Below are 22,469 nucleotides of genomic sequence, written 5' to 3'. Positions count from 1 at the left end.
GAGGTCATTGTTGCCTAGCTAGAATCCTGAACGGAAGCAACCCTGCTATGAGTGGTGAGGACACATCGTGACATTTTGTTTAGCCCATGCTTGTTAAACCTAAAATGAATCCTGTGTGCTGCTATCTGCACTGCTACCTAGTTCCTTGGTTGTCTTAAAACGGTTAGAAGAAAGAAGGCAATGTGTGTGTTGAATCACAGTTAGTTTTTACAAAATGTCCAGCAAAGTGAGTGAGTACCATAGTTAAAACCCCTCTGAGAGACCTGCATTCTTTCTCCAGCCGTCATGTAGTTTGGCCTTGCCCTTTTCATCCTCAGCGCGGCCTGGATCTTGACTTAGATTGCTCTGCAAGACATGCGTTCCACGTTAATAAATTATTAACATTGTAAAGTGCTCTGCGCACCCTAAAGTCTTGTCATGTCATCGGTTCCTTTGTCATCCTGAAAAGCTAAAGCATGTGGTTTTTCCCCATTTTTTTTATAAAACAAAATTATTCCCGCTATATGACATGGGAACCGTAGTGAAAAGAGGCTATTGTGTTTTGTATATAAATTCCTAGAAGGAAAGCATGATGTAATTTCTGGCAGAACAGGCATCTATTTTTACTGTTTTCTGTGTTTATGCCTAATGTCCAAAAAGAGTTCATTTAGTCTGACAACTGAAAGTGCTTCTTGTGATCTTGAGTTCTGGACACTGTTTTTCTATGGCGAAAATTAATTAAAACGGAGAAACAGTTAGAATGCTATGTCCTATGTTTTGCTTTAGAAACACCTGTTTCCAGGTCAGTTTGCAGTGTGGCTGGGGGGAACTGCTGTTCAGAAACCAGAAGTTTTAAATCCATTTTAGGCATCTGTGACTAGTTGAACCATTGCTTTCCCACCTTGACCAGTTTATTTAGTCATACATTAAGCTAATTCTAACTAGTGTCACCGAATACTTATCTGTAGTTCTCATAAGTCCAGCATTGTGCTTGCATTAACCTACCATATTTTCTAGCCTCTGTTTGAGCAACAGAATTGTAGTTGGAAGAGACTATCCAGGCCAGTTCTGGTTGGCTCATCTCAAAAAGTATACAGTACTGCAGAACTGGAAGAGGTACAGTGGGGCGGGGGGAATCAATTAAAATGAGGACAGTGTTGGAGTACTGCCTCTTATCAATGAGGAAAGGCTAAGAAAGGCTCCAGTTGTGAACGCCAAGCTCCTCTGTCTGGATATTGCTGGGGAAACAGACCATGGGAGTAAAAGAACCTTGATCTGCTCCAGCATATCAATTGATGTTAAAACAAGGTATTCTGTGCACACAGCATCACTTATAGAACATGGGGGGAACCTCAGATACTGCTTGACTACAGCTCCTATAATCACTGACCATCAGTGTAGTATTAAATTTTCTAAGCAGGAGTTCATCATGATGGACTCCATAGCCGTAACGAACAGTTGTGATCCTTCTTCCTTTAGTTGTTTAAATATTTGTGGAATGTCTTCACCTCTCTGCCCCTTCTAGCTTAGAAGATAAGGATGTTTTGGTCCCTCAAGGCTTTTTGCTTTGTTGTTCATTGTAACCTTTTAAGTTATACTAACATGAGCCCTATTAAAACAGTTATTCTACCACATATGATCCTTCCTTACGTGTCAGCAACACTTACATTGGGGTGGAAATCATTCGCTTTATATCTAAATGTTAATGCCTTACCTTATGCAGCCAATATGGTGCCAGCTATGCAGAAGAGACAGGGACCAGCAGGCTTGGGAGAACTCCGAGGTTTGCAGAAATGGGGAAAATAATAATATATATATCAAAGGAGGAAACAGCCCAGTGAGGTTGAGCACGCTCAGTAGCTACAGAATTCTGAGTGACTTTTAAAGGATGGGGCGGGGATAGAATACAAGAACTAAACACTACAACCTTTTATTTATTTTAAAAAAAATTATGTGCCAGGTAATGAAAAATAATAATAAAGGTGGTTGTTCTGACACACGCTCCACCTATATTCCTCGTCTCATTTTACAGGGGAGGTACTATATCTGTTCCTTGGTATTCACGGGCCACATTGGTTCTCCATGAATCCCTATCAATTCTGTGATTTGCCTGCTAAATTCCTTTAGGGTTCTTTTTGGTGCTGTTTGAATGCAAACAATTTGGAGGCAGCTATTTTTAACAATATCTTTCAAAGAATCCATTTCGAACTGCAAGCAGCAAGGCTCCAAAGTGCCAAGCATCTGTGACTTCAATTGAATTCCTGTACAGTTTACTAAGTGATGAAGCTTATATATATATATATCCTGGAAGTTTTTAGAAACTTGCAAGACTAAATTCCTCTTTACCACACTTATGGACACTTTAGTCTTTTTGCACTAAATTCTACACTTAAAGAAAGGCATGGATGGTTTGTTTTTTCTAAAGTGGATTGCTTGTTCAATACGTTGAATCGAGGGTACAGTTATGGGGCGTAACTGTGATCCCCCCATCACCACCCCAACCAGAGCTAGGTGATTTTGCGCCTCTGGCAGAACTGTCCAGATTGCGCCCCCTAGCCATGGACAAATTAGCTCTTCTTTCCGCCTCTCCTCCAACCCCCCCTCCACCCATTCAGTTCACCCTCTAATTAAAACCTTTTCTTATGAGGCAATAATCAATATTTTTATTATTGACATATTTATGTACAGATTTTTAACCAAATTTGCACCCACCCCCTAACTATGGCCCTGACCGCAACCAAAAACTGTAAAACAGGCAAACGTTCTAGTTTGAATCCATAAATAGATTGTTGCCTGTCTCTTTGTAAAGTATCTTTACTTCTACTGCCCTTAAGACTCAGCAGCTGTTAATGGGATTATATAGTTCGGTGTCTAACGCAGTAATAGTTCTTAAATGAGCAGGGTCACTATTTTCCTCTGAGAGATAGGCAGAATTACCTCTTCTTTGAAACTGCTGCACTCAACAGTTTCCAGTTACTTGCAAGGTGTGTCAGCACTGCAGCGCATGCCTGTAGAAATTGCCTGTCTTGTGTGAGTGGTTGTGCAACATGAGCCAATATCAAAAGTTATGATGTGCATCATATCCTGGAAAATGCTCCCCACCCATTTCAGATTGCAGGCATTTACCAAAAATGCTGTTTAAAGGTAGTTCGTATTTGGTATTATGTAGCTAAACTGCTTGGGAGTCTTAGGATCTGCATTTTTGTGGATCCAACCCTCTTTCTCTATCACGGATAAGAAGCAATTTCACATCCTCCAGCTATGCCCAAATGTGCAGTTTCCACCAAAGTATGCAAAACCTCAGTTGTTCCCAACAGTAGGAGTCCCGCCCCCCAAATAAAGTTTCATTATAACACAACTTAGCCTCTGTTGAACATAAGTCTCCCTATTTCTGCAGAATAAGACATGCTACTGGCTTAGGTATAGAACAGGCATATCCATCCTTCCAAATAGTATCTGGTTTTTAATAAAGCAATACATGTTATTTATGTGCAATATGAACTTGACTTTTATTTTTTTTTGTCATCTCTGGAAAAGATCACTCTATATAGTGGTGGGCGTTACATTCTTCATACCTACTTATTGACAAAGATGAGTCCTGTGTATATGCGATGGAATGGAGGTGGAGTCCTGTGAAGATTGGGGCAGGGGAGCCTGTAGAGGGGCAAGGGGGGGCAGACCCCCTCCCTTCAATCCCCAGCTTGCTTTCCTTGCTTTCCTTCCTTCCTCCTCAAGTGAGTTTCTAGCATTTGTAGACCCCAAGATGTGCAGGCACTGTTCTCATTTGTTTGATAAGTAACAAGCCTTGTGAGAAATGCCTTTCAGTGTAATTTTTTGGCTGATTAATTAATGAAGTCATAGTAATTATTGACATTTAAGAAAGCAGATCAAGCTCATTGGGCAAAGAAGACAAGAATGAAATGCCTTTTGTCTAGACTCCTGGTTTCTTTTTACGCCTTTCCTGCTGGTCTTCCCTATTGGACAAGTGATTGTTGGCCAACAATTCAGGTACCCAGAATTTTAGTGTAACTGTTTGGAGTGTCATGAACTTTCTAATTTCATTGATTCCACCCCCTGAATTCATAAAAGTTTTTAAAAATTGTCTAATGCCAGTGCAGATAAAGTTATGGGCCATTATTAGGCCCACATTACAGAGGTCAAGGCTGTGATTGAGAGAGTATGGGTTATGCCAGCCCCGCAAAATCACCCAATGTTGTTATAACAATTTTGCTGGGGTGAGCAGGTTGTTAGTGCGTGACAATATTGATGTCCGGCATTGGTCTCCCCGTGTGCTGGGTTTGTGTTGGGGGGGGGGGTGGGCTGTGAAATTTTAATAGCAGTGCAGTTAATTAAGGCCTGGAAAGAGTGAATTGAGAAGCCAGGGCAAGAATGGGAGGTTTTCAGCAGTTGGCAGAAAAGTACTGCCTGGATGTCAGACCCATCCATTGCAAAAAACCAAAAAAAGAAACAAAACCCCAGAGTGGGTATCTGGAGTAAAGGTTTCTCAGGGGCTGGGTCTATCCAGGCCCTTCCTCCATTCAGTCACCAGATCTACCATAAATGACAGACTTGATTTCCAATGCTGGATGTGTGTGTTTGTTCTTTGTCAGAAAAATTCTTGGCAGAGGTGGCAAGGAATGTCTTTTACCAACTTACGGCTATAGCTGCCACTCCAGCTTATGTAGACCAGTCTGGTCTAGCCTCTGTTACTAATGAACTGGTAACATCCAGAACAAACCAATGTCATAGCATAACAGTGTCTATGTGGGGCTGCATTTTGAAGACAATTCAGTAATTTTCACTGGGGCAAAATATAGCTGCTGCCCAAATAATGTTGGTGGGGATCAGGTGGTCTGAACTTGTAAAACACATAGTTTACCAATTGCACTGGTTACCAGTGTGTTACTGAGCCCAATACAGAGTCTGAGGATTACTTTAACCTGGCCCTAAATATTTAGGGCTATAATATGAAGGACTGCATGAAAGATGGCTTTCTTTGTGGTGGCCCCCAAATTGTGGAGTTCCTTTCCAGCGTCAGTTAATCTAGCACCAGCTTTTGACGTATCTTTACTTTGGCCTTTGACAGTAGTATAATATTACTAGGGGTTTGCAGGGGCAAGGATCCCCTAAAATTCCTGGGTGCCCCCATAATTCCTGAAATCAGTAAATGTGGGGTTTGATCAGTGGATTTAGCAAGGCCTAAAAGATAAGTCCTCAGGAGATTGGCTGAGAGAGATGCCATCATAGAAGAAAACGGGGGTGGGTGGGGGGTGGAGTCATTACCTGACAAAAGGTGAAGCATTGGGACATTCAGTGTCAGACAGGAAGCGGGATGGAGTCCCTCCCCCAGCTGTGTATTAGTTAGCAAAAGGAAATAGCAGAGCTGGGAGGGGGAGGTTGCCAGGGTTACGGTGGGGGCGTGATGTCACCACAGGGGGAAAAGTTTCCTTTTGCACAAGGTTTGGGTTGCATTTTAGCCAGCGATTTGGGGAAGGGGGGGTGGAGATGCCATTTGGTCTGAGGGATGGACAAGCTGTGTGGAGACACAGAGATGTTGTTTTGGCTGCTTTTGAATCCTGTGCTGTGCTGCTGTGGGGAGCAGGCCTCTCTTGATGCTCAGAACTCTCCATCCTCCATCCAGCCTCAGGTGTAAATATGTGTAGTTACACCATATTTCATAAAGACACTACAGTCTCCTCTGAGCCTCACCCCCCCCCAAAAAAAAGGAAACACAAACCCTGGTTAAGTGCCAAGGCCCCTGGAATCTCACACTGCTCAGCAGAGATTGGGGTGGCCGGTAACCGTATGTATGTGTCCTACCTGAAAAATCATGAATTCTTGGTTTTATCTTGTTTTAAACTGTGTTGTGCTTGCTATTGTAACTTGCCCTGGACATTAAGGTGAAATGCAGGTAAGGGATTTATGAATAAATATAATAAATCCTGGATTTCTCACTATAATCATGGGCTTGGCATGGCTCAGAAGGTTTCTGTCGCCTGTTGGCCTGCCATTTGGGAGAGCCTGATCTTTTGTTATTTACTTGATTGTAGGAAAACTTTGAAGTGGTTTACAAACAAAGATAAAACAATAAGATTATCTATAACAACAACAACAACAACAACAACAACAACAACAACAACAACAACAACCTATATTTAAAACATACATAGTAAAATAAGGCTAAAACAAATTAAAATGCCTACAAACTTTCCAAACAACTTGATAGACTTGTCTTGATCTGGGATGCTTTTACTTAGATTAATCAATTCAGCAGGTTGAGATGTGCAAGGAGTAAAGGGAAACTATTTTCAGAGTCGCTTTCAAACAGAGGAACAGCTCTTGGCTCACTGGAACCAGTTTGCCCAGAAACTAGTTTCACTCTTGTTGTTGTCATATAGTTGTTCTACTTCTGTGGTATAAACCTTATTTTCTGATATCTTATTCCCCATCCCATCCCACCCTTTAGTGATTGATTGATTGATTGATTGATTGACTTTTGAAACAGTGCAAATTTCTTCTCTCCCCCAACCCCCAGACTTAAGCAATGTTGTAATATACAGTTCGTACCTCCAGTACCATACACTGTACACCATATCGTTAACAGCAGTAGTAAAAAGAAAGACCGCTTGAATAAAAACTCATCTGAACAATTCCTTGTAAAATACTCTGTTAGTAACCTTGTGAAATGCTCATGCTGGTAACTGTTTGGAAGCTCCATAAATGTGAAACAGGCTTCCTTGCTCAGTAATGCAAAGGTGCACTACATGCATGAGGAACGAAAATTAATTTTTTAACAGCCTTCCTCTAAAAGGGGCGTTGCCTTTTTTCTAACATTGCATAAAAGAGATCTTTGTGTGTGTGCACTGAATAAATTGATAAAGTGCTTGATTACATAGCATTCAAAATGCCTTGATTTGCATGGCATGGTTGCTTTTCTTGGTATGGCTCACTTAACTTTCAAGTATCACTTCTCTGAAGCTGTCACATGGGAGAGATTGCTGTCTCTGTAAACAATATATGGGCGGTTGGCTCCTTTAATTGTTTGCTCAGAGAACTGGCTGAGCAACTCCCTTCCAGCAGAGGAAATGGATTGATGAATTCGAACTTGACACAAGATTGTGCATATCCAGAGAAGCTGTATCCTTTGCAAGGGGAAAAGAACTTGGATTCCTGCCATGCAAAGGACTTGGACTCCAGCCACATCGTACCCATTTTGTTTTGAGCAAATGGCAGAAGCCACATGCTGCTTGCCTGTTTTATCCGTAAGCAGCTAGCTAACATGAAGAGAGTATGAACTAAAAGAACAGAATCTGACTTGCATCTTGCCGTGTTGAGGCTCTGCCCTCCCAGCCAGTCATGTTAAGATTGCTCCTTCATGTACGGGTGGAGAGTTCCTGTTATTCCCATTCCTAAAAAGTACCCAACTAGGGAAAGCCTACCCCAGTTTCCTAAAGGAGCTCCCTTCTCTGAAGTAAGTGTCCGCCTTCCAATTTGGCTGGGCTTAGCAATCGGTCGCTCAAAGCTACCTGAACACAAAACACAGTACTGATCCTCTTACCTGCAGCTGATGTCGGAAGCTGCCAGTGTCAAAGGTGATCATGCAGAGTAAATTTTGCTATGTGTTTTTCCTAGTGTAGGATCAGCGGGGTCAGCAGTAGTCACCGTAGTTCCTTCCAAGATGATGTTGGGCTGCAACTTCTGTCAGTCCCAGCAGGCATGATCAATTGTCAGGGGTGATGAGAGTTGTCATTCAGTAACATCTGAAGTGCACCATTTTGGCTATCCCTGAGTTAAGAGCAATATCTTGGTGTGGGTGTTCTCCCTCTCCCCATACATTTTGATCATGCATACTTACTGCTTCTCCAGCCAGCAGTCCAGAACATTATCTCCATTACCCCCTTACCCTGTGGACCAAATTTGACGGATGGGTGGGGCTGCCAGTGTGTCAGTCAGCTGATGTCACAGTGACATCAGGCAATACAGCAGAGGGCTCTGCTGGACTTTTAAGTGTCGAAGATCAACTGATCACCCGGACTTCAGAAGTACTCTGCACAAGGCTTTTAAAATGCTACTGGTCAGCTTATTAGCACTTCAGAAGCTCCTTTTTGTCGATCCATCTTTTTACCTTTCCACACCTGATGTCATATATAGTGACAGGTGATTGACAGGTAAGTGTGACTTGGCCAAAATGGCCTGGCAGGCTAAATGGGGTCTAAGGCCTAGAGGTTATCCACCTCTGATTGTGTAATATGACCTATCTGCTGCCAGATCTAACCTTTCCACCTTATTACTGATACTAAGTAAGAAAGATCATGCAGGATTGCATGTCTTTAGTCAGTCTCTGGATAGTTTATGCTAGGGAGCTCTTAGAAGAACTGGATTTATTTGGTCATACACCCATAAAACTGTTAACACTTAAAAGTTTTTACAACTTCTTTCTTCAGCAAGAACTGCCTGCTGTAGTTTCAGCAGAGACATTCCATAGGGGGTGAAAAAGCTCTATTAATAGTTTTCTACTAGCAATATGGGATACTTCTGGCACTGTGTCTTAAACCACTGAGCCTAGGACTTTCCGATCAGAAGGTCGGCGGTTCGAATCCCCACAACGGGGTGAGCTCCCGTTGTTTGGTCCCTGCTCCTGCCAACCTAGCAGTTCGAAAGCATGTCAAAGTGCAAGTAGATAAATAGGTACCGCTCCGGTGGGAAGGTAAACGGCATTTCCGTGCGCTGCTCTGGTTCGCCAGAAGCGGCTTAGTCATGCTGGCCACATGACCTGGAAGCTGTACGCTGGCTTCCTCTGCCAGTAAAGTGAAATGAGTGCTGCAACCCCAGAGTCGTCCATGACTGGACCTAATGATCAGGGATCCCTTTACCTTTACTAGCGATATACAAATTTATGGTGCAATATTTAAAACGCTGTGTTCCCTAATAGCTATAAATGTTGACACATGATTAGCAACTTTTCTGTGAAAAGATTTCAGAAGTTAGGTATGATTTCTCAGTGGTTGTTGCATTTTCAGGTGTACTGTCTTTGTCTTACATGAGCTATCAGAACCAAGCTGTAGGAAGAATGCTAGGTTTTTCACTTGCTGAAATTATTTGCTAAAAACAACATAGTGTCCCCCACCCTGGAAGGTTTTGACTGCTTGGACAGCTAAGACTACATCAGATTAATAAATATATCAGCAGCAGAAAATAAGGTGTGAGCTTCCAAGCTGGGGAAAGCTAGTGATCTGTTTTTGTAGCCAGTAGTTCTGGGAAAGGTGAGTAGTAATGTTGTGCAGAAGCACCTCTTTAATAGCCTTTTGATGTGTTCAAACAACTGGAGAATTCATAGACAAGACCAACATGACCTGCATTAGTTTGAGAAGAAAGGTCCAATAGACTCCTAGACCTCATCTGAGTACCGCACATATATTGTTTGCTTTTCTATTCTTCGAAGGAATTCAGGGCGGCATGCGCTCAGCTGTCTCATTTTATACCTCGCAAAAGTCCTGAGAGACTAAATACAGTGGGTACCTTGGTTATCGAACTTAATCCATTCTGAGATTGTGTTCGACTCCTGGAACCGTTTGAAAACCAAGGTGCAGCTTCCGATTGGCTGCAGGAACTCCTGCACTCAATCGGAAGCCGAATCGGATGTTCGACTTCTGAAAAACATTCGCAAACCGGAACACTCACTTTCAGGTTTGCGGTGTTCGGGAGCCGATTTGTTCAGGAGCCAAGGCATTTGACAACCAAGGTACCACTGTACAGTGGTGACTTGCCCATTTTCACCAAAGGCATACTTCTGGTTTGTAAGAGATTCAAACCAGATTTGCCTCCGGCTCCCTGGGTGCTATTCCACCCTGGTGCATTCAGGACTCCCTCCCTTTTCAGTTAGATTTGTCTGTCTGGTGAGGTGGTCATTGTTCTACTGAGCATAGTGGAAATTTACCAGACAGTTAAAGAACTTGTAAGCAGAACTTGTTAAGAGAAAGTAAATTTAGTTCAAGAGCACCCCTTTCATTAGAAAGAGAGAGAGAACCCAACTTTCCAGTCTGCAAACTGAGGATTTATGCCATTTCATGACATAGAAGATTGACTTGGAAGTGGGCAGAGGCACTGAGAAATGTGGCCTACTAAGTTTCAACCATTTTGGTTTGGCCAGATTACAATGCCAAAACAATGTCACACAGTCCCTAACACAGGGGTCAGCAAACTTTTTCAGCAGGGGGCCAGTCCACTGTCCCTCAGACCTTGTGGGGGGCCAGACTATATTTTGAAGGGGGGGGGGGAATGAACGAATTCCTATGCCCCACAAATAACCCAGAGATGCATTTTAAATAAAAGCACACATTCTACTCATGTAAAAACATGCTGATCCCCAGACCATCCACGGGCCGGATTTAGAAGGTGATTGGGCCGGATGCGGGCCCCGGGCCTTAGTTTGCCTACCCATGCCCTAACAGGAGTAGTAACCATGTGAAATCCACTGAACCAGAGCTATTGAGTTGAACAGAAAGCATGGAGGAGGCCTGCTGATTTTTCTCTTTCTAAACGGTTTTGCTCCTGCAAAATGCAGCAATGATGTTCGGAACCGGCGAGACCAGAGATTTACCGAGGACTGGAATAAATTTACAAAGTATATTAAAAATATATGTGAAGGTCAGTTAACGTTTGTAGGTTTTCAAGAAGCTCTGTGATAATAATGGAAAGAAATATTGTTTTATAATAATTGCTAAGATTAATTTGGTTAAAAACAAAACAATACAGATGCAAGAAATGTGAATAACTGTGAAAACATGAAAATTCCCAGATAGACTGAAGGAAGTCTGAAAGTGGAAAGATTAGAATTGGATGTATAATTCAAATGGAATGTTTTTCTTTTATTATATTTGAAAATTTTATAAATAAAAAAATTTAAAAAAATATGCAGCAATGATGCTAGCATTTTTTGTGTGAACTTTTTACTTTTAAAATAACAATGTGGATTGTTGCAGCATCTGTTTTGAGCAACATTAAGGAACGGAATGGCTGCCCTTAGGCTATCAGTACAGTATTACTGGCAAATCTCGTTTGAATTCTTAACGCCTTTTGAACTAGGACAGAGGGTTCTTGGTTAATGAGTGAGTGAACAAAAAGTATTTGTGGTAAAACCATATCTCTCCTGAGGCAACCATTTGTGAAACTATGTTCAGACATGCTTCTCTAGCTAGAATCTGGCTACGAATGGCACAGGTTATGCCACTTCTAGTGGATAATATCCACTTCTAGTGGATATTCACAGTGGAACAAGTGTCTTTGAAATAAAGGCACACAACAGTTTTGTATGCTTGCAGAGACTATGTTCATACAGAATATCCTTAAACATGGTGATACCAGGCTATTTGTGCTATGTCTTACCAGCAGTAGAAAAGCCAGTCTTTGAGATACTTCAAAACACAAAAGGTTCAAAACACTGTTAAATGGGTTCGACAAATAAGATGATTCCAAAAGTAATAAATTCAGGGCACTCATTTGTTGTCTTGTTGATAAATAATTTCTAGCAACCTGTCCTTGGGTTTTGCTTCCATGATGGTTAAAATCCATTGTATTGAAACAGAACTTTTGCCTTCTTTTTCTGTAGTTGATGCTCTTAATTAATATGGTCAGGCAGGATGCCCTCCCTTCATGCGTCTAGTTTATTTAGAAAAAAACATTTATATACCGCTATTCATAAAAATATTAGCAGTTGACAGTCATACATAAAACTATGCAATAAAAACCATATACAAGTTTTAAAATCAGAAATAAGCTAGCTGTTATGGAAAGATGTATTCTTAATGGCCTGCATAAGCCGGCTGGAATAGAGAAATTTTCAGCAGTATGTCATACAAGACCAGACTAAAAGAAAACTAGATTTCCTCCCCTTCCTGCAAAATCAGCCACTTTTGCCACCACACAAAACCTTATGGTAGACAAATAACTTCATTCCAAGCTACATACCGCATGAATTTACCTTAAAAGCTACACTTGCTAGGCAAGTAGGATAGCACAGCAAACGATGACTGCTGCACTCAGGACCTGCTTGCAGGTTTCCCATAGGTATCTGCTTAGCCACCCAGGATGCTGGGTAGATGATCCTTTCGTCTGATCTTGTGGGGATTCTCTTAATGTTCTTAATGATGGAATGCCTGAGATGGAAAGCATGGGACCCAACACCCAAACACACACATTCACATTGCAAGTGAGCAAAAACATTGTGTGAGAATGCCACACAAATAAGGTGAGCAGCATTTAGGCCTGGTCTACAATCTGAGGAGTCTATGCAAAGCACATGGGATGCAAATAAATTTGCTCCAAGATTGCATGGATAATCTTAAAGTGCATCTGCCTTCGCTGGTAGCCTGAAGGTCAAAATTTTTAGTATCTCCTACAGTAACAGAGATTTAAGAATTTGTGGTTTAAACAAGCGGCATACCCTATAGGTATAGGCACCTTCTTTCTACAGGGCTTTCCAAGTACAGGATAATACCAGTTCATTCTCTGCAACTAATTTTATAAAAAACTCAAAACTATTTGGTTCGAACCTAGTGCTTTATATTGCATTGCCTCCCTATTTGTTGTCTCTCCTTTAGCATCTTGTCTTAAAATGCATTATGATAGAAGCTGGCTCGCCTCAGACAGGATTTATGCCGTTCAGAGCAAGGAAAACACGAAACTCCAGAACATCACTGAGAATGGAGACTAAATCTGGTGACCGTTTGCCAGAGGAAAAGAAGGAAGGATAAACAAAATCCAAGAGTGTAAAAACATTTAATAAACTTCTTAATCTCTTCCATCTTAATCTGCAGATAGTTTGTGACAGAGGTACAGAACTCAATCCAGGGGTTATGGGTGGGGAGGAAGGGATGAATACTACTTGCAATATAAAAATATTTTGGTTTACAGTGGTCATTTTTCTTCATTTATAGGAACAACATCATGAGACTCGGGAATACCTTGACCTGAAATGGGCTGAATCCTGATGACACTGATCTAGCGTAAGCATACTGAACGTGTTAATCCTCTGGAGATGTTGGAAGCTTTTTGCAAGAGATTTTCCTCCAAGCTGTATCGCCACACTTTCTGCCTGCAAAGAAAACACTGGATTTCTAAGAAACTAATCTCTCCCTAATGCAGTGGATCTCTCCAGGGCCCCCACCTTACATCTGCTTATGAACTTCAGTGCTTGGTTTGCATTTGATCCAGGAGAATTCCAAGTGACAGGTAGTGTAAACATCCTACACTCTCAGCTGTGTGGAAAAGAAGAAAGCTGGGAGAAGGCTGTTTACTCTCTCTGCCTTGGAAAGCAGCTGAAGGAGGAAAACATGGAGATCTTGCAAGTTTGTTTTTTTTCCTAAGCCCTGTTTCGAGCTTGCTGTGTAGCAGTTTGCATGTGTATGTTTTGATGCCAAGTTGAACAAGCCCTGGTGAGGATTTTAAAAATAGAAGTTAATTAGCGTATAATGCTTGTTTTTAAAATTACTTTCAGCATTGTGGGGTGTAATTAGGCACTAAGGAGGAAAAGCTACCCAAAACGTACCTCCATAATATGGGAAGAATCATCTAGTTCAGCACTGTGTTTTCACAACAGCCCACAAGCAAGTTGTGAGGGCCTAAGCACTCTTACCCACTAGCGATCCATGGTCATATCTCTCTTAATAAACATAGTATCACCATAAGTAATGTGTAATGGATAAATGCCAGCTTTCATACTGAAATGGAATAAACTAGAATTGACTTAAACATCACTAAAGAGATATAAATGAGAGGGGGGCAGTTCTTAATAGTCCAGGCAGCTTGGTTTTGTTTGGATACCATTGCCTGTGCATCTGACAAGAAAAAAATGGGGCCTAATGTTTTGGAATCGTCAATAAACTTGAAGTTTGAAAAAATGGGATGGAGAATGTATATGTATATTGGAGAATGGGATGGAGAATGTTGGATACAGTTTTGAAAAACTAAGGATGCCATTATTTTTATATTGACAATGCACTTACTTTTTAAGCAGAAGTGATGTGTAGTACAATTGCATTTTTATCACATGTGATCCTTGTTGATGTGCAGGAGATTTTGATTCTTCTCTTCACACTTAAGACTGTGGTGTGGAACAGCAACATTTCTGATAGATCAGCATTGTATAGTTGGAAGGAAACATCAATGAATTGGAAGCTTTGATAATTGGAACATCTACTATCGCAGATTCAAGGCGCACATGCACACACACTACAAAGGAAAAAAATAGCTCTGGCATCTCTGGAGCATGCCTTAATGGAAGAAGCTATATGTTAGTTACAACCTTCCTATTAACAACTTACAGATGTAGTACTGGGCTGGAGCTGGGTTTGTGAATCCAGGATTGGCTTTCGTACAGACAGGCAGTTCCCATATTTATAGAGTAACAAGCTCCAAGAGTTTGAGGCACTAGACTTCTAAAGTGTGGGTCATCCTTCAGTCTAAAACTGAGGGCCAAACTAGACATTACCTTCAAACGTGCAATGATTGCTCAGCAGCGCTGTGTTGGATTAAAAGCTGGTACTTTATATTTTTACAGTGGTGCCCCGCAAGACAAATGCCTCGCAAGACGAAAAACTCACTAGACGAAAGGGTTTTCCGTTTTTTGAGTCGTTCCGCAAGACGAATTTCCCTATGGGCTTGCTTAGCAAGACGAAACGTCTTGCGAGTTCTTGCGAGTTTGTTTCCTTTTTCTTAAAGCCGTTAATAGCCGCTAAGCCGCTAATAGCCGTGCTTCGCAAGACGAAAAAACCGCAAGACGAAGAGACTCGCGGAACGGATTAATTTTGTCTTGCGAGGCACCACTGTATTCAATTGCAGAAAGTTGGGAAATAAATTTTCATGGTAATCTGTTTTGGAGGGCAACGTTTTCATTTTTGTTTCTGCTCCAAATTCCCCTTACCAATGGCTTTTCCCCCTGTAGGGTTTTAAATGGCGTGTTTACCTTTTTTAAAATGACTTTGGAACAGGAGAATGGGCTGCTTTGCATGGGGTTTGGATCAAGTCAGGCAGGAAAGCATGAAATTCCCTGCTCCAGTGCATTGCTCTCCATCTCTCTTGCCTGCAACAACTGCTCTGGGGGGGGGGGAGTGGTGTTGGGGGGTTACCAGGCTGCTGCTGGATTTGTGTGCAGCAGGTAGTTTGCTCTTGGTTTGTTACAAGTTGAAGGTCTTCAGCCAGATTGATTATGAAAGGTTTGCTCATACCCACTTGCATTCATGAAGGGATGGGATCAAGACCTTATGAAACTTTATTTAATTTTATTTAACAAAATCAATGCACCACTTGATTGTAAAGAAAACAACCCATCAAAGCATTGTGTGTGTGTGTGTGTGTGTGTGTGTGTGTGTGTGTAGGACATGCAGAAGCAATTACCTCAGCCTATCTTTTTGACTTTAGAGCACATGATTCATTTATCTATCTTTGGCTAACCCAGCATGGTTTCCTTCAGTATCTCTTAGGTGTAGATATGCTACCTTTGAAAACAGAGGTTCCATTTTTCATTGTGGGAAAATTCATGGCAAAGTCTAATAGCAATCTTGTTGACCATAATGTCTTCTGAAGATACAACAATGTCTGTAGTGTATACCATTCAAGACGAAATCTCTCTACTGCCTCAGTGTGAATTTAGTAGCTTCACAAATTTTGTGTGCAAGCACTATTCCCAATAACCTACAGTCCTAAGCGTGAGTCTTTATGGTGATTTTGAGGCGTTCTCTGCATGCTGTAGCTATGTGTAACTAACATTTTTTTAGGTTACTTGAAACTGCCTCAGAACTTGCCATATGGTACAGATTCTAGATTGGATGTAGAATCAGGAAGCATCCAAGAGAAATTGGCCTGTAGTGTATACATTCATTTTTGTTATCTGGTAAACTGGCTGTTTTATGAAACTGGGAGACTGGAGTAAATTCAAAAACATTTCCTATTGCTTTCTGGTATCAAACCTCCCCTGCCCCCAGCTGTAGACCAATGAGCTGTGTATTTAATATGCCTCATTATTCTACACATGTGAAGGAAAACAGTCTAAATGTTTTGTTTTGAGATGACGGTCACTTGGAGGTTCCTGGGCTCACATTTCCTGGAGTCTTTGTTATAACTTCATCTTTGTTAGAAAGGAAATGGAAAGTTGCTTTTAAAAAATAACCCTGTGCTGCACTAGGGGTGGGGTTGGGGGGGAGCGATCTGGCAGGATTTTTTCTTTTCTTTTTGAAGTGCCAAATCCTTTCAAGTGGTTGAGAGAGAGAGAGAGGATTAAAAGTGAATAATGTTAAAGACAAATTGAAGTTGATGCTTGACTTGTCAGTCTCTGGAGTTTCCTGAACAGACTGAATGAAATGTTTTTCAGTTGAAGCCCACAAAGAATTTTTTAAAAAAGAAGCTGAATGGAGAACAGCAAGGATTTGCATCCTTGTGTCCAGTTTCGTTCCTGGCTTACTAGTAATTATTCCGTTCCTGAGGAATCTTGGCAGCTGAAGAAAATGGTCCAGTTCACAGGACAGGATTTTGACTGTGAATCCTTTGAAAAGAGCTACTCCTAGCTGGATAAAAAGTACAGTGAGGAACAAAAGAGTGGGATAAAAGCAGTATGCGTGTGTCTCGTGCGTATGCATTGTCTTAATTGTAAAGACAGTAATGTTTTTTTAATAATAATAATAATTGTGGTGGTATTTTCCCATGTGCAGGAATTAATATTTTCCTCCATTAGGTGAGATACGGGATATAAATAAATTAAAGTGATCAGATGTCTTATCAGCTGTGTGTGTGGCCCACCTTGACAAAATGCTGTACTTAAATGTAAAAGGTTGCATATGCAGCTTTGTTGAACTGGGTTACATTTTATGCAAAGCAGTCCTCTTGGCATTGAGGGAATGGGCATGCACACACGGACCCCGTTCTTTGCTAGCTTCTATAAGAGCTTTCGGAAGCATTTGCTATGCTTGATCACGACATTGTTTTGATCTGTTTGAAGCGGCTGGTGACGTGGTTCAAAGCCAAACCCAAGCCAGCTCTTTACACATAACAATTTGTAATTGCGTCCAGAGTTGTGGGGATAGGGGAGGGGCTCAGGCCAAATAACCTGACTGCTCCCCAAGCAATTGGGACGACTGAAAGGAGATCAGGTCTCACTGGATTCCCTCCTCTCGAAGGATCATTGTGTGTATTCTTATGATACGCTATACTGCCATCTTACGTTTTCAGGTGTTTAGTGTTGAGAGACCTTTTACAGACTTGCCAGCAGCTAAATAAATTTTAGTGTAGTTTTCGTTTCTTGGTGCCGCCCTCATTGTCTGTCACTTTTTCACCATTCTTATGTTTACTCTGTAAAGAAACACGTGGTTGGGATTGACCTGAAGTTACAGGCACACACACCACGTGTGGTAATTTGTATGCTGAGCATCATAACTATAGCAAGTTAAGAGGTGGTCAGTATATTCATTTCTCTTTTAACAATGTAAGAAACTCTTCGCTGGATCAAGCCAAAGGCCCATCTGTTCGGGCTTTCTGTTTGCACAGTGGCCAGCCAGATGCCTATGGGCAGCCCGCAAGCAAGTCATAAACATAACAGCCCCTCTCCTATCTGTGATTATCTGCAACTGGTGTTCAGAAGCATACTGCCTCTGATAATGGAGCTGGTGCAGTCACATGCTTGCAGTAGTTATGCAGACAGAACGATTGGAAGAGTGCAATGTTTAATCCCACTCTCTGTTCTCACAGGGATTTTATTTTTAAAAGAACTAAGTTTGTCTTAAGTCATTCATTACCTCCCTGGTCTGGTCTGTCAGGCTGTCTTTAACAGCAACTCAACGTGCTCCTCCGTATAACGGTGTTACTGATCAAAGGCCCAGAATTTGTCTTGAATACGGGTTATTATGAAAGAGTAGGGATGCCACCTGAAATACTGTCCATATTTCAGTTTTGTTTTTGCTTTCGAGCCAAGCACACCAGAACTGGGCTGTTCCAGGCCTCGCTCCCATGCACAGTGTCCACCAGTGTATTGTGCAGGTATTTTCAACCTAAGCACGATGCACCTCAGCTTTGCAGATAATTAAATGCAGCTTGTATCTGTCACACACAATTTCATAACCTTAATAATGAGTCATATATTAAGATGAGAAGGGGTAATTGAAATAAGAACATACTTTGGGTAAAAAGGAAAAAAACACATTCTTCTAAAAGAAGGAATAATATCCATCTTATGGATTTTTCGAGGACGGAACTTGTTTAACTCTGCAGGCTACAAAGCTTCCTTCTAAATGAAAACGATGGTTACATACGTTTTGTTCATCAAAATCTTTCTATTATGCCTTTTGATATGTCTGAAAAAATACAGTGGTATTCAGGTTACATATGCTTCAGGTTACATACGCTTCAGGTTACACACACACTGCTAACCCAGAAATAGTGCTTCAGGTTAAGAACTTTGCTTCAGGATAAGAAAAGAAATCGGGCTCCGGCGGCACGGCAGCAGCAGGAGGCCCCATTAGCTAAAAGTGGTGCTTCAGGTTAAGAACAGTTTCAGGTTAAGTATGGACCTCCGGAACGAATTAAGTACTTAACCTGAGGTACCAATGTAAAATTAAAAAAAAAAACCACAGGGAAACAATTATTGTAAAACTGTAGAAACATTAAGGAGCTAAAAATACAGCAACCATAGTTAGTTAAGCAGCAGTAAACTTCCAATACACCTGAAAACTTTCTGGAATAAAACTACTCTTTGCCCTGGTGCCAAGAAGCCATCATGGATGAAGTAGCGCCAATTCCAGTGAGGAAGAAGTGCCATGGAATGTGTCACTTCTGAGAAGCCTCTTTTATCTTCTAATCTAATATATCCCAAAGGGAATAGTTTACCCTCTGAATGCCTCAGATCTTTGTGGCTGTGCATATTTCTCCAAAGCATGTAACATGTGGCGGGGGGTGGGGAGTCTTTGTAGCCGCATTCGTCTCAATCCTATGCAGAATTGGGTGCACATAAGTCCATTTACCGTATTTTTCGCTCTATAACACGCACCCGACCATAACACGCACGTAGTTTTTAGAGGAGGAAAATCCGTAGGCATGCCACCTGTAGGCATTCCCTCCATAACATGCACAGACATTTCCCCTTACTTTTTAGGAGGAAAAAAGTGAGTGTTATAGTGCAAAAAATATGGTATTTTCAGTATGTGCATGAGCAATGTTGAGAGCTTTTGACCTCGTCCTTCAAACTTCTTGTATTGCCAAAAAGATCTGAGGCCTGACAGCGTTCTTTAGAAAACCTTGTTCTTTAGAAAACCTTGTTTACTGTTTAGGATCATTGGTTGCTCTATGACCAGTCTGTTAAAAAGCAATGGAAAATTTAAGGTAAGAGGCCCTGCGTTTGCAATTGCATGATTGGAGATGGTTGCTTCATGCATGCTTTATGGATGCCACCAGAGGGCAATGCAGTTCTTTCACAAACTTAAAAAGGTCTCTTGTTTAAGATTCCGTGAGTTGATAACACAAATCTGACTTGCCCATGGAAGTGTGAAGTTTTGAACTATATGCTGAACTTGGAATTTCGCAGACGTAGGTAAGGAGCCAGGCATTAAAAATGGATGTAAGGCCTAGAGCTTCATATAGGTGACTTTGGGAAAGGAAAACTTGAAATACACAATGTGACTTTCCTTGATAGACAATGGGGGATACTCAGCATCAAGGCCAGTGTATTGTGTAAACACAGCAATAACCCTACAGCCTCAGATCTATGTTCAGCCCTCAAGTCTGAATGGGCAGATCGTCATCTTGGCCACAAGCCAAAAATTTATGTAAGAATTTTAAAGAGCTACTCACTTTTATTTTAAAATAAGTCACACGGGGGTGGCTAACCTGTGGTCCTCCAGGTAAAGGTAAAGGGACCTGTGACCATTCGGTCCAGTCGTGACCGACTCTGGGGTTGCGGCGCTCATCTTGCTTTATTGGCCGAGGAAGTCAGCATACAGCTTCTGGGTCATGTGGCCAGCATGACTAAGCCACTTCTGGCGAACCAGAGCAGCACACAGAAACGCCGTTTACCTTCCTGCCGGAGCAGTACCTATTTATCTACTTGCACTTTGAGGTGCTTTCAAACTGCTAGGTTGGCAGGAGCAGGGACCGAGCAACGGGAGCTCACCCCGTCGTGGGGATTCAAACTGCCAACCTTCTGATCGGCAAGTCCTAGGCTCTGTGGTTTAACCCACAGTGCCACCCGCGTTAGACTCCAATTCCCATCAGCCCCAACCAGCATGACACATGGTTAGGGGTAATGGAAGTTGTAGGGGTGATGGAAGTTGTAATCCACAAACATCTGGAGTGCTAAACTGCTTTATAGTGCATTATCAACACATAACAACCTACCGTAGTTGATATTTCATTTAAATTATATCATGGCTTGTTTTAGAAATACTGGTTGATAATCTTGCCACAGGCTGAAGGCAGTTCTTTTCCCAGGAATATCTTTCATGGTTGCTCTGTTGTTGCTTCTCCCTTGTGGCTGATCGTTTGCGTAATGTCTTCAGTCCCACAGGACTGGAGTGGTTTATCCTGCATATTTGAACCACTGACCCAGAGAAGGCTGTGCTAGTACAGCAAAGCATTGCACCATACTAGAACAGCATTAACAATATGTAAATGTTTTGTTCCCAAGCTTAGGCAACTAAAACCTGCCAAAAGAGAAGCAATGCATTTTTTTTGTTTTTGTTTTTTGGCGAGGGATTTAAATACTCCTCTGTATAGAATAGTATTCATAAATAATCCTTGCACACAGAAACGCACCCCTTTTTTTGTTTCCATGCAAAAGCATTTCATCTCTCTCTTGTGTATGTGTTTCTGTAACTATTTTTGTAAAGCTTTGCTTAAGTTGTTGCTTCAGTTGTCTGTACGCTGCTCAAGAGATACTTTGATTATAGTAAGAGGTATAGAAATTAAATAATCAAGATACGGGGAGCCTGTAGCCCTCCAGATGTTTAAGACTATACCTCCCATTATCCCTGACCTTCCATCATTCATGATAGGAGTCCAGAAACAGCTGAGAGGCTGCAGGTTCCTCAGCCTTGCCTTTTGTGAACTGCTTGCACTCTAAAAATGAGTGCAGCCTGGTCACAAGTTTACCATCTCATCTGTGCTTTGGTGATAACCATATCTTAAGTTTCAATACCTTTTCCCCTCTTGATTTGGATCTACCTGACACTGGTGTGGAATCTCTCTGTCTTGACACCTGGGTAAGACATTGATCTGTTTGGCAGGAGAAAAGGTATGCCTATTCTACATTATTGCAACCTGCTTCGCTTTTTGCCTACACCTAAATTGACAAATCGGGTACATGTGCAGCTAAATGTATGATAAATTAAGCAAATGTAAAACTGGTTCTTCTAAGTGATGATGCATGTGGAACACTTGACTGCTCAGACTTTTTTGGGGGGGGTTGTATTTGGAAAAATAATGAATAGACACTGTCAATCTTCATATTATTTGCGTCACCTGTGCCCATCAACTGCATTGACTTCTTCCAAGCAATCTGAACACTGCAGCAGCACAGCCTGTTCAGTTCTTACTTATCCGCAGTTTCCTCGGCAACCAACAAGCAATCCCAGAAACAGATTCCACACAATGGCAAGAAACCAAAAAAAAAAAAACCCTCCTAAGCAACACTTTCAGTTCTTTGGCAGCTCTATTTTTAATGTTAGAAATGAAAACTCTCTTAAGATACCATTCTTTGAAGTACCATAGTGGAGAACCCATAATACTAAAAAGAGCCAATGGCAGTGGGGTGGGATGTTATCTCTAATGCCAGTCCTTCTTAAGAGGACAGAGGAACCTATTGTGCAAGAAAAAGGCATTTTTTTGTATTTGTAAATAGCATGAAAATGAACTCCCTCCTCTGCTGTCATGCTTTATAAAGTAGATTCCATCTGTGGTTTTTATCCTTGGTTCCTGATTTACTAACCTTTTAGGTCATAGAATCATAGAATCATAGAGTTGGAAGAGACCACAAGGGCCATCGAGTCCAACCCCCTGCCAAGCAGGAAACACCATCAGAGCACTCCTGACATATGGTTGTCAAGCCTCTGCTTAAAGACCTCCAAAGAAGGAGACTCCACCACACTCCTTGGCAGCAAATTCCACTGTCGAACAGCTCTTACTGTCAGGAAGTTCTTCCTAATGTTTAGGTGGAATCTTCTTTCTTGTAGTTTGGATCCATTGCTCCGTGTCCGCTTCTCTGGAGCAGCAGAAAACAACCTTTCTCCCTCCTCTATGTGACATCCTTTTATATATTTGAACATGGCTATCATATCACCCCTTAACCTCCTCTTCTCCAGGCTAAACATGCCCAGCTCCCTTAGCCGTTCCTCATAAGGCATCGTTTCCAGGCCTTTGACCATTTTGGTTGCCCTCCTCTGGACACGTTCCAGTTTGTCAGTGTCCTTCTTGAATTGTGGTGCCCAGAACTGGACACAGTACTCCAGGTGTGGTCT

General features: G+C 41.7%; 1 long non-coding RNA gene across 8 annotated transcripts in view; it reads left to right on the top strand.

The window, feature by feature from the left end:
* Positions 1-22,469, top strand: part of LOC308583156 — a 289,914-nt gene that overhangs the window by 15,804 nt on the left and 251,641 nt on the right. For 2 of the 8 annotated variants that reach the window (XR_014006083.1, XR_014006084.1), the window contains exon 3: positions 12,915-12,983. The exons of 3 other annotated variants lie outside the window; for them this stretch is intronic. This is a non-coding gene — a long non-coding RNA (uncharacterized lncRNA). Of the gene's footprint in view, positions 1-12,914; positions 13,729-16,345; positions 17,268-20,513; positions 21,946-22,469 lie in introns of those variants that run through there. 3 more of the 8 variants (XR_014006088.1, XR_014006089.1, XR_014006090.1) reach the window with 3 other exon arrangements.

Source organism: Podarcis bocagei, assembly GCF_964188305.1.
Source record: "Podarcis bocagei genome assembly, chromosome: 3".
In the NCBI taxonomy this organism is placed as follows: Eukaryota; Metazoa; Chordata; class Lepidosauria; order Squamata; family Lacertidae; genus Podarcis; species Podarcis bocagei.
This window is presented reverse-complemented; position numbering and strand designations above follow the sequence as displayed.